Below are 13,672 nucleotides of genomic sequence, written 5' to 3'. Positions count from 1 at the left end.
GGTACTGTTGCTATAGGTTATGTAAAATGACGTCATGTCATTGGGTACATTGAACTTGAATAATCTATTGTTACAACCCAGTCAGAAGTGGAAAAAAGGCCACAGTAAACATAAGTTTGTTTTAGCAACCTGTTGCTATCCATGTCTGTATTCATTGTTAGGCTACGTTAATCGCGTCCCTGGGATCATGCAATGTCATCATCAGGTGCAAGTTCACTTATTGTTATTTAGATTTCTGACCCATTTTCATCTATATAAGTCGGTGCGATTTGCAGACTCCATTTCATAGGACAGACGACTAGTGACGAGACCTAAAAGTTGTACAAACTTGAAAAACACTCACAGTCTGAGTTTGATTTTGAAGAGCTTGAAGATTAAACATAAAGAATCATCGCTTGATCTGGAAGGACTTGAAGAATAAGCGTGATCCGTGAAGACTTAGAGGTAAGTTCTTTGGAGAAACTCTTCATTTGTTTGTATTTTACCTTAAAGGATGGGGTATGAACGTTTGGACAGTATTTATTGTGGGACATTAGAGCACATCAGACATATCGAATACGAAGAAAGACCTTCTGATATCAAATAATTTTGATTTTTTTAAATTCGCAATGTAATACACATTTTATGGCAAATCATTAAAAATTGATATTTTTGATATTTAACAGTACTTGAAGTAAACTTTATAAATCTGATGAGTTGTACTTAAAGTGTATGTAGGTGGGATGAAAAGCTGACGATCAATTGAAAAATTTTCCCCACAACACACAAAAAAATAGGTCTTTTTGGGAAAAAAATCCATATCTTCAATATATGAAATGTCAAAATTTTCAATTGATCGTCGGCTTTTCCTCCCAGCTACATACACTTTAAGAATATATCATTAGATTTATAAAATTTACTTTGAGGACTGTTATATATCAAAAATGTGAAAACTATTAAATTTTAATAATTTGTCATAAAATTTGTATTATATCATGAATTTTAAAAATGAAAATTATTTGATATCAGAAAGACATTCTTCGTATTCAGAATGCAATTCGATATGTCTGATGTGCTCTCATGTCCCACAAAAATACTGTCGAAATGCTTAAAACGCTCATTCCAGATCCCTTAAAGACCTATTCAACAATTTGCTCATTCTGAAAATCTTACAAATCATCCAAATTCAGTCTTTCATACCTTTGTTGGTTTGCCTGTTTTTAGGCCTACATTGGTTTGCCTGTTTTTAGGCCTACATTGCCTGTTTTTAGGCCTACATTGGTTGTTTGGTTTTTGTCTACTTATGTTCTCAGTGATTTTCATCGCTTGTTCTAGTACACTTTTTCTTCTAATGCCTATTTTGTTCCCCCCCCCTTCGTACTATCTAGTCTGTATTTTACTTGTTCCCCCACGTCAAGTTGGTGTGCCTTGCTTTTTTTCTTTCCATTTGTTGGTAGCGTTAATGTGTTAACATAAGCCTGCTTAGAGGTTAAACCGAAACCTGTGTATTAAAGATAAAATAGGAAATTGTACATGAAATTGTAATATCTCTACTTAAACTTTGTCAATACTGATATTTTCCCTTGCTTTTTGTTTCAAAAATATAATGAAACTGGTAGTCTGATTAATCATCTTCGAGTCAAAACTCATGAAAGAAAACAATTTTTAACATAGATTTTCGTTTCTATATTCATCTTTTTCTGCTCTTTGTGGTACTTTTAATTCTATAAACTGTATATTTGTGTGCAAAATTGAGGGTGATATTTACATATATTTTAAATTCAAATTAGCCAAATAATATGAGTTATACCTTACAGTTTTTTGAAAATTCCCTTGTCATTTGGTAGTCTTTTTGCTGATGTTCTAATACCATTATACAAGTGTCTGCCCCTTGTAAAGATGCAAACAAGATTTAAGATAAATAGCGCCATAATTGTTCAACTTTTCTTTAAAATGACTCTCTGTTTTACATGCCATCAAACAACCGTGATATATAGTGTGATAAAAAAGAAATTAAAAATCAATCGGCCCTTTTTGATTAGACTATTTTGTATTAATTACTTTTCTTCTAGACCATCAATCCATCGACAATGAAATTACTTACAGTGCTTTTGTTGGCTGCTGTGGCCTACGGTCTGGATAACAGATACAGAACGGCTAACTGGAAAATTCCAGGAAGCTACTTGTGCAAAATAAAGGTAAAAGAATGGGTCTTTCTTTATGATAGGTTTTTTAACCCCCGAGCACTACCTGCCGATGTAACATTGCCTCTGATTGGTCAATTACATGATATCTTCACTTTAATCACCAATCAGAATGGAGCTTTGCAAATAATTCACCCCAATTTTTTTGTGTGGTGAAATTATTCTAACAATGTTGCTGATTGGTCCAATTGATAATGGAAACTTCTTTTTGGCCAATCGGCAGGTAGTTCTCATGGGAGTCAAGAGAGATAGATAGATGGATATTATGAGAGGGAGAGACAGCGAGAAATAGTAGGGGCAGAGAGAGTAGCCTTCTTATACGTGTATATAGATTTTTTCTGTATTAAAATACACTTTAGAAACATTGGAGGCCATAGCAACTCTCTAGTCCGAAGGCTCCTTAGTCCGAAGGTTCGCTAATCCGAACATGTAATTTACAATTTGCTAGTCCAAATTCGGAAAAAGGTTCGCTGAATGTTGGGTTCTCTAGTCCGAGGGTTCGCTAGTCCGAATAATAAATAAGGTTATCTACAGGCCCGTAGCCAGCCCTCCGAGTTAGGGGGTTCGTTTTTGCAGATTTCTGGAGGTTATTATTAAATGATGTATGAAGTCCCAATTGAAGGCATTTGGTGCACCATTTTTACATTATTATCAGAAATATATGGTTTCAATGTATTATAGCAAAGAGGCAAATTAGCATGTTTAAAACAAGAACAAGTTGCAAATCAGGTGCAGGGGGAGTGTCTGACCTGAGGGCCCCTCAGAATTTGATTTATTTTGAAAAATGTAGTCATTTGGTGCACCGTTTTTACATTATTATCAGGAATATTATAGATTCAATATATTATAGCAAAGACGCAAATTAGGGCAGTTAAAACAAGCAAAAGTTGCAAAAAAACAGATGCGTTATTTAATCACAAATAATACCAATTATTTTCTTATTTTCCTATGTTATATCACTTCTTTCATCTCTGAATTAAGCTTTCTTGGGCATCGTTTTTAAATAAATTTTAAAAGATCGTCAAATCTAGAAGAGACAAAGAGCCAAAGTAATAATGAAGTCATCATTTGTATTTTCCACATAGGCCTACAGACACCGGCCATTGGGGGAATTTTCGAATCGTCCCACTAATCTGATTCTAAAATCAGCGGGACAAATGCGCGCGTAGCACGCGAAAAATAACAATTTTTGTGCTAAAATGGCCATTTCACCCACATTTCCCATGCTCTCCTTTTTTGGTTTCAAAATTTTAGGGGGTTAAATCGAACCCTCGAACCCTCCATATGGCTATATACCGACGGGCCTGCATGTCCAAATATAGAATAAGGCTCGCTAACCCTAAACATAAAACCCTAAACCCTAACCCTTGTTCTATATTCAGACTAGAGAACCTTCGGACTAGCGACCCTTCGGACTAGAGAGAAGTCACACATAGTACATCAGAATCCTAGTGTTTTATTTTGATACATGAAAATAAAAAAATCCTGTCTAGTGTAATTAAGACCAGATTAATTTGTGATTTGTAATTCATGGACTTAGTCCAGCATGTCCAGACTTTAAAACCTGAATTTCACAATTTATTTTATATTACCATGGTTACTGCAGGATGGAGTTTCCCTTGATGATTTTATCACTCGATTTGAGAGCCAATTTGGGCCAGGCAATGGAAACTTTGGCACAGTCACCTCTAAATGGGAAAGACTCAATGGCATCGCGCTTAACATCTCTGAGAATCATGTTCGACGTGTAAGTTGAAATTGAAACAATTGATGTAAATAGTGTTGTTCTTTATTGCGAGCACGGTGGTTCAGTGGTTACGGCCTTGGACTCATAATCTGAGAGTTTGCTCGACGCACGTGGGTTCGATTCCCGTCCCACCACCGTGTTGCCCTTGGGCAAGGCGCTTTGCCTCGCTTGCCTCACCCCACCCAGGTGCAATGGGAAGCTGTTAGGGGTAGTTACAGTCGTTGTACTGATGGAGCCTGCGCCACTTGTAGGCTGCAAACGTGGTTCCGACATATTCTAATGACGGCGGAATAAATGTAAAGCGCTTTGAGGCTGTTTACGGCATAATGCGCTATATAAATATCTACATTTATTTATTTATTTATTTATTTTCATTTAAAAAAAGTAGACTGCCATATTAATTATTTTGCCATCAGAGTAAAATAATGTTAAATTTGAAAAAAAAAGGAAACAAACAAGGGACCCTTTAAAAATGAAATACGAGGGTCATTCAAAAAGTTCTACTTCCATTATCACAGCTCTGTTATTTTACGTGTCAGGATATTGAAATTATCCATGATTATACTCTTAAATCTAGACTACAAAATAAAAATTATTTGATGCAAATGTGATTTTTGGTTGTTTAGATATCGTCACCCTGCTACGCTAATTGCCTAACATCAAAAGAGATGTATTCCACAAGTTAATGAAAAATGCAGCTAGAATTTGATTAATTATGTGTTTATTACTCAGAAAATCAAAATTGCAAATGAGAAACATGTAAAAATGACTTGGGCAATTAGCTTAGCAGGCTGACGATATGTTGGTTAAAGCAAATACAGATTTGGTGTGTCGGAAACGGTTAAAAACTGAAACCAAAATTTTAGTAAGCATCATATTGTAGCTTTGGATAATCTCCATCAAAATGTTTTCAAGATGGATAACAGCATTAGATATTGATTCAACGGTTTGAACAAAAAGAAAGTAATTTGATATTTTGCAGAAATAAATCTGTAATAATTTCTACATAGATGTGGGCAACCATTTCATTTAAAATCAGCCTTTCTTTTCGGACCGTTTCCGTACCAAATCTGTATTTGCTTTAACCAACACATCTTCAAAAATCAAAAATCACAGATTTAAGTGTTATGGGTATTTTCAATTTCCTGACACGTACGGAAACAGAGATATGACAAAGGAGGTAGAACTTTTTGAATGACCCTCGTATGTATAGTAAATTAATATAACAAGCATAATGTCAATTCTTGCCAAAGCGGGACAAAATTCTCTCTGGGGGCCATTTTAAAAATGTTTTCCTTTTCAACATCGAATGAGAAGATCATATCTAGTGAATCATCAGGTGGAAGTGCCATCGGATTGAAAATTAACTTTTCTTGCTAGACCAAATAAAGTGTTGAATGTTCATATGCTTGTTATACCCACAAATGTAAGCCATGTTACTTGTTGTTCGCCATAAAAGTTTCATTTACTTTAATATCTTTCAACCTATAACGTGTGAAAACAGGCAAGTGTAAAAACAGGTCGAGTGTGAAAACGGGCGCATGTTACCTGTTTCTAAAGGGTATCATTTTAGCCAAGGGTAAATCCTCGTTTAGGGTGCTTTTCAAAAGTTGATTCTCGCGGATGGTGTACAGGCCACAATGGGAGTGCCCCCGAGCAAGGTTATGGCAAGAATTCCAAACTTTTAATGATGACCATATTAATGATTTGCCTTTTAGCTACTTGCTCGTAATCGGAATTTCATTGAGTATTGTGAGGAGGATGGGGTATACCAAGCACAAGCAGTAGGATCATGGGGACTTGACCGTGTTGATCAAAGGGACCTGCCACTTAAGGTGGCACACAGGATCACTCAAAGTGGAAATTTTTAGACATTGTTTTGTATTGTATCTTTAAAAGTAATGAAGATAAGTACATAAAAGTACACATTTTCAGAAAGGAAATGATGCAAGGAATCCAACTTACGGCAGATTTCTGCAAAAATGAGCACTTTTTGAGAAAAGCGCCAACATTGATTTTCCATGCCAATTTTTTTTCGGTCCGCCATAACAACTTACCCTAAATATCAAAATTGACAAAAATAAGATATTTGTGTTCTAAAGACACAAATCTAGAAAGATTTTTTCCTCAAATTTTTGAATTTTTTCTTCGTTTTGAAAATATACCTTAAAATATCCCAAATTTTGGTCAAAATTGAAAAAAAAGTCAAATTTTAATCCTTTTTGACCCATATTTTTATAACGAAGTAAAAATTCAAAAATTTAAGAAAACACTTTCTAGATCTGTGTCTTAAGAACACAAATATGCAATTTTCATCAATTTTGAAATTTAGGTAAGTTGTTATGATGACCCTAAAAAAGATTGGCATGGAAAATCAATTTGATCGCTTTTCTCAAAAACTGCTCAATTTTGCAGAAATCTGCCGTGCGTTAGTTGGATTCCTTGTGTTATTTCCTTTCTGAAAATGTATACTTTTATATACTTATCATCATTACTTTTAAAGATACAATACAAAACAATGTCTAAAATACCCGACTTTGAGTGATCCTGTGTGCCCCCTTAATGATGTCTACAACCCACCCCGTAAGTGTAGATCACATTTTATTTTCATACCCATTATGATGTCTGTCTATCAATCTGTCGGGGTGTCTGTCTGTCTGTCTCCCCTCTCCCTCTCATTCTCTCCCTTTCTCTTTAATTCTCAAAATAATGTGCACAATTTGGTTCACTCTGGCCCCGTTTCCGTATTCCATGTAACCGCTGGTACTCATGATCGTCGGATTTTCAGGATAAAAACACCTTTAGCGATTTCACAATTTTTTTGCCCTTCATGGCCTTTAACAATGCCCCTTTTTCGCTAAAACACAAACGATATTTCCAATATACCCCTTTCTGATGGAAACATGTAGGATGTATGCATCGTATAATTGATGTGATGTAATGTGCGTCAAATTGCATGATGAAACGTAGTGTTTTGTGCATGTGATTCGTCAATGACTAATAATATAACTACGGTGATTTATACATGTGATTCATAAAAGTAGAGCACCCTTTTATCAATTTGACAAACAAGTGGTATGAAAAATGGCTCCTTTTATTGAATAGCCCTATTGTCTTCTAACAGATGTGCCCTATCTTAGCAAGTTTGGAACAATTTGCTGTCGTAGTGCACGTTACAATATGACAGTTGCCAGGTCAACTGGATCACGCTTTCTTTGTTATGAACCACTGATCAAAATGATCACAACACAAAGCCTATGGCATATCAAAATTCGGAACAGGTGTATGAGACCAGGCTTGGAGCAGTAACCAATGGTTACTAACGTGCAATACGACAGCGAATAGAACTTATAGAATTAGTTACAAAATCTCTGTTGCAAAAACAGTTGTTATACAATATGAAAGATGTTACCCACTGTAATTTATTGCAATTTAAGACCAGATGGATGTAAATAAGGTTTTTATTGCGTGGTCACAGACATATAAGAGTCTTATAAGGGCCCATAAGTGTTGAATGCATGAAATATCGCAATTGGAAAGAATTTTAATTTTATAAAGGTTCTTATTGTTGAGTTTCTTAAATCACTTTTCACAGGCACTGGATCTGGCCAGACTGTATACTAGTATGTTATTGATACTGGTATCCACTACTCACACAATGACTATGGTGGCAGAGCCTCATACCACTATGATTACCAGTCAAGTGTAAGTATCTTGTCGAAACGGTGAGATGTTTATATAGCACATACATGTCAGATTTTGACATACAACCATGATCTGGTACCATAACTAGATGCTATACATCATAGAGCAGCTATTCATCAGTCTATAATACCGAATTTATTAATTTGTTTTAAGCGATTTGTTGATGCTAGCACTGGCAGTATCCATTAATTACTGCCAGTAGACAAGAAGTCTTGAAAGGTGACCTCAATGCTGTGGGTGGTCTTCCTATGCTTTTGAATGGGACAGCAGTAACCTTGGCCAATTTGTAGACAAAAAGTTTGTGAGAGCATAACAAGACTTTCTGTCGATGGAATTTTATCGCAGTCAGCAAATATTTTATAAATTAGTTTTTCATAACAAAAAGACAGAGACCCCTGCTGTATTATAAATTAGGTAGGTAAGTTTTGAGTCAACCTTGATGAAACTTATCAAATAAGTGTCTATTCCTTTGTGTGTGTATGGTCCATCACCTGTCACTTGGTAATCTTGTAACATATGTCTAATGGCGCTGCCCATGGCCTCTCGATGAATTAATCAATTTAATATTATAGACTGTTCATTATTAATACCAAAAATGATACCTGTAAAAATGCTTTAGACTACTTTCCTGATGATTATTCTATCTGCCTTAGAACATAAATGACCCCCCAAAAAAAAAAAAAAGAAAAGAAAATGAAAGTGAGACTGGAACCACCAACCTAAGGTTAAAATATAAAAAAGATGAATAAAATAATATACTTGTTTGTTTGTTATTTATTTAGAACGAGGGTGAGGACTGTAATGGGCATGGAACCCATGTTGCCGGTACCATCGGGGGTGCCACCTATGGAGTCGCTCGAGGGGTGTCACTTAAATCTGTCCGTGTAGTGTCTTGCTTCGGAACAGGAACAACCAGTAACATGATAAATGGTATGTATTATACAGTATTTCGATGTTCACAAGCTTTTCTATCGCAAAATTAAATTTTACATATCACAAGGTCTCAAATTTATGATATCCATCCCATCAATCCACACGTCTGACAGACGCTTTTCGCCAATACTTACAGTGCATGTTGCGTGTACCTGCTGTCAAACGTGTGCTTTAATTGCCGCATACACTTTGCAAAAACCTTCTGGCGCATATATATATATTACTAGAAAAGCGTGAGAAACAAAAATCCACTTTTTGTGCATGCATTTGATAACTTCATTTTGGGGGCAAGATGAAGGATCCGTGCAAAGGGTGAATAGCTAGCAACCTGTCATTTTGGACAGGCAGTTTGTTCCTAGGACAGACATAATTAATGCCTGTGACATATGCTAAATTCTAAAAATAATAATGCTTAAATAAGTTCTTTGAACTCAAAACAAGACCAGACAAATAAATCAAGACTATGGCATTGGTTATTACTAGTATTTATTTTACAGAATAAAGCTATGTAGGTAAATATTTAGCTTTATTCCATTAATGATTTGCACAAAATGAGTATAAATAAGTTGTAAGACCACAAAGAAAAAGATCTCCATAAGGGAGTGTTCAAACATATTTTGGTGGGGGTCAGATAATATGGACTTGTCCACCAAAAAATACTGACCGCCCCACAGTGTCAACACCCTATATTATAAATTTTTTTTTTTCATAAAGCTTCATACTCCGTTGGTGATCAATATTCTATTGTTGACACAGATAAAGAAAGTTTACATATGTATTGTGATATACACATGTGATCGAATTTTCTATTATACATGCACCTGGATCATAAATGTTCCTTTATATAATTGTAATTCTCAAAATTAAATATATCACAATTTTAACTTTCGATTTAAAAATCGTTACGCCAAAAATGCAGTAAAAATGTATCCAGAGCAAACAGTGATGGCCGCTAATTAGTGTATTTAATTTCAAGTATTTAAAACAAAACCTTGGTTTTACCTCAAAACAAATCAAATTTCCTTGTAATATAGCAACACTATATGGGATACTAGAGCATGCGCAAATCGTAATAATGTGTAGAATCAGAAGCGTAGCCAGTGGGGTGGCAAGGGGCAGAGTGCCCGGCCCCTGACAAAAAATTATAGAAAAAGTGCCCCTCTGACTAAAAATGAAAGAGAAAATCTGGAGGGCAAAGGAAAAGAAAAGGCGCAAGAAGCGCCTTTTTCTACCAAAATTCACCCCATGGTCAAAATAGTGTAAAATATTAAATTTTTGAGCGATGCGCGCGCACATTGATACAATAAAGCCATTTTAATTCCAATTATGGGCGAAAATAGTGCAAAATACAAATATTTTGAGCGCGACGCGCACATCGTCCCATTAATAAAGCCTTTATAAACATGATAAAAACAAAACCGGTATATTATTTTTCGTCTGTGCCCCCGAAATTTTATTTTGCCCCTCCTGACCAAGAAAGCTGCCTACGCCCCTGTGTAGAATAGAACTTGATGGTATCTCATATGATAGTCGTACTATGCTTAGCCTGAGTCGCTCGGCCTATCTCGAACAAAATCGCCATGCGTAGCTCAAGCGCAGATCCAGGGGGGTGCTTTGGTGGCTGCAGCACCCGGGTATGAATCAAAAAAAAAAAAAAAAAAGAGAGAGAGAGAAAGAAAGAAAGAAAGAGAGAAAGGAAAAGTATGCACCAAATCGCTGAATTGAGTTCAGAAATGCAACATTTTCCAGGGAATTTTCCTAGGCAAGGGGACGCCGCCCCCTTCCAACACCCTGGACCCCCGTATTGGTCACTTACTTTAGGCCTACAGCAGGCGCGGTTTGGGGCGGTTCCTCTTCCCACAAAAAAGGAAATGAGAGAAGAGAAGAGAAAGGAGGAAAAGCTAAAAAAAGGAGAAAAGAGAAGAGAAAAAAGAGAAAAAGAAGAGAGAAAAAGTTAACTTGTACGTAATTGTTCATGCCTAAAAAACCGCAGAGTCGGGTCGATCGGAAGTAGGCCCTATGGGCCTGTAATTATTTTAGGCATTGCTTGAAGGCGGGACCTCGTACCAAAAGCATTTGAAAATTACTGCGGGCCTGCTGATATGCAGGGCCTATCACATTTTGTCACCAAAGTCACTACAATAATAGGGAAAACTCCCGGGGAAAACTTCATGGACGGGCCGTCATTCACAAATTGTTGGCTTTTTCAAACTAAAATATTTTACACACTAATAATGCCAAAATGGTACCAAATCGCTTCAATTAGGTATTCATTTTGCAAAATTTTCCAACTTCTGAGGGCAATATCCCCCCTCAGACACCCCCTTACGTACTGGATGAACAAGTGGTCATTTTCGTTTCTGCTAATTTATGTTTAAAACAATTTATAGGTCTACAACAACAGGGAAGCGAAAGGCTTCATGGCCCGTCATATCACACATTTTTGGCTTTTTCAAACTTAAATTGTTTACACTAATAATGCCAAAATGGTCCACCAAATCGCTTCAAGTAGGTCTTCATTTTGGATAATTTCCAACTTCAGAGGGGGGAACATCCCCCTCAGACACCCCCCTGCGTAGTGCAGAAACAAGTGGCCATTTCGCTTCTGCTTTCAAAATTAATTTGTTTTAAAACAATAGGCCTATAACAATAGGGGAAACTCATCCACGAAAGGCTTCATGCCCCGTCATTTCACAAATTTTCGACTTTTTCAACATGTTCAAACTAAATTTGCATACACACTATATAGTGACAAAATGGTCCACCAGATGGCTTCAATTAGGTCTTCATTTTTCAAAAGTTTCTTACTTCTGAGGGGGCGCATCCCCTCTGACACCCCCCTGCGTAGTGCATAAACAAGTGGCCATTTCGCTTCTGCTTTCAAAATTAACTTGTTTTCAAACAATATATAGGCCTATAACAATAGGGGAAATTTGTCCACGAAAGGCTTCATGCCCCGTCATTTCACAAATTTTTCGGCTTTTTCAACTAAAATTGTACACACTATATAGTGACAAAATGGTCCACCAAATGGCTTCAATTAGGTCTTCATTTTTCAAAAGTCTCTTACTTCGGAGGGGGGCACATCCCCCCTCAGACACCCCCCTGCGTCGCGCAAGCGCGACGCCATGCCCCCTTATGACAAAAATGCTGGTTACACCCCTAATATCCCGCCTAATATTTGGCCCTTTTCTTTATTACTGTTTTTAGGCATCGAATCTATCCCCGACAATGGTGGTGTAGGCTCAATGTCTCTTGGTGGTGGTGTGTCTTCTATACTTGATCTGGCCGTTTCCAATGCTGTAGGCCGAGGTATTGTAATGTCTGTAGCTGCCGGCAATGACAATGCCAATGCTTGCAACTATTCCCCAGCCAGGGAGCCATCGGTAAGTCATTAATTTACTTTCTTACTTTCTTACTTTCACACACTGCACATCGGTATACAAAATACACATCACATAAAGTAATTATCCCTCTTTATTATGAGATAATAACTCAAAACATCAAATTTGAAAACTAAAAGAGGAGAAAGATAATTAATTTTGTTCTGCAAATTAATTTTGTCGTAGTAGCCCACAATGTGTTGCCATGGTGAAGGCTTTGAATGAAAGTTGTACTTTATAAATCCATTGAAAAATTTTGCTTTTGTTGTAAGAGTGCCTGGCACAGAATTAGAGAAGGAGAACTGGAACTCTACCGCCATCTTGATACAGGCATGGAGCAAAAATTAGGGGTATTCGGTTCCCCTCGGAATGCGCTCGAGGCATTTGGTTGTCATGCAAGCGTGACATGGATGATGGGCGCATTTGAGAGACGCACTTGATGTGGCCTGCACGCAAGTACCAAGACGCTTCAGATGAGACGCATAATTGTCTTCGTTCGTCTCCACGCACTGTCAGCAAAGACCCAAATACCGCCAATTTTCTCCCCATAGCGGACGACGTGATTGTACGGAGCGGTATAGGGAGTCCCGGTTCTCCTTCTCTAATTCTGTGGTGCCTGGTCATCACTGGTCACTAGAAAATGGTCACAAAGGGTCATCCTTGACCAGTCACATAGAGAAAGTACTGGTAAACATGCTTGAATAGCTTTTTTTCATTCAAAGATTCACCATGGCTTTGAGTTAATGCAGACAAGAGGGGTATCAAGAACTTACAGAACTAAAATTGAGTTCTTGTTGCTAGTCTGTTGCTATTTCAGTTTTAAAATATGCATATATATGTTGAGTTATTATCTGGTAATAAAAGGGATGTGTTGTGATACCAAAGTAAAAAAAGGAAAAAAAAAGAAGAAAATATTAACACAAACAGCCCGGGGGGGGCCACTGGTCATTGACAAGGGGGTATCATGCGTGGCCAAAAATCACGTAAAAGGGTCTTTTTTCACGATCAGGCACTGTACGTCACGTATCGTGAATAGGGTGTCAAAAACATGGAAATTAGAGAAAAAGGGTATCTTTTTCACAACAGATTTACGTATTTTGGGTCCGTCCAGACTCCAGTCCTTCATAAGTTTCATGTCCTTCATGTTTATCCCTAGACTTGACTGTGTAGTTCTCTGTTTAGTCTCTTCTTTAAGTCCATAAAAGATTGCCGACTTCGCCCAGCTGGCCCTGCAAGTTAATATTTTTCCATTAACCCATTCAATGCTACACAACCCTACAACATTCTATGGTGATGTACACATGCAGTACATTGTACATGCACAGCACGTGTATACTCTGATTTTAAGAGTTTCAATTCTCCTTTATAAAGTCCAAAGTTTCTCATTTCATTTTAAAATATTTTAACTATTATTTGAATTTTCTATCTTGTATTATGGATAAAAAGAAAGATTTTCAAGCTAATTTTCATGTTGTATACAATTATTTAACCACAAATATCTAAGGAAGAGGATTGATTGACTTGACCTGTGACCTATTATCCACAAAATAAATAAATAAAAACATGCATGTTATTATCGTCAAAAGCATCAGATTTTTGTCAGAATTTTGTCACAATAAGTGATCTTGATTTTATTTAAAAAACAAATTTTAAACTTTTGAATAAATTGTGAAAACATCAAATGAATATTAAAAGGTAAGATGGATATGGTGCAGAATTAA

General features: G+C 36.6%; 1 pseudogene; it reads left to right on the top strand.

Moving 5' to 3' along the window:
- Nucleotides 1–197: 197 nt before the first annotated feature.
- The window catches only part of LOC140168399 (aqualysin-1-like), a 31,466-nt pseudogene continuing 17,991 nt past the window's right edge, over nucleotides 198–13,672 (top strand).

The sequence above is a fragment of the Amphiura filiformis genome, chromosome 13 (assembly GCF_039555335.1).
Source record: "Amphiura filiformis chromosome 13, Afil_fr2py, whole genome shotgun sequence".
Classification (NCBI taxonomy): Eukaryota; Metazoa; Echinodermata; class Ophiuroidea; order Amphilepidida; family Amphiuridae; genus Amphiura; species Amphiura filiformis.
The sequence above is the reverse complement of the archived record's forward strand: the minus strand, read 5'-3'. Positions and strand labels throughout refer to the sequence as shown.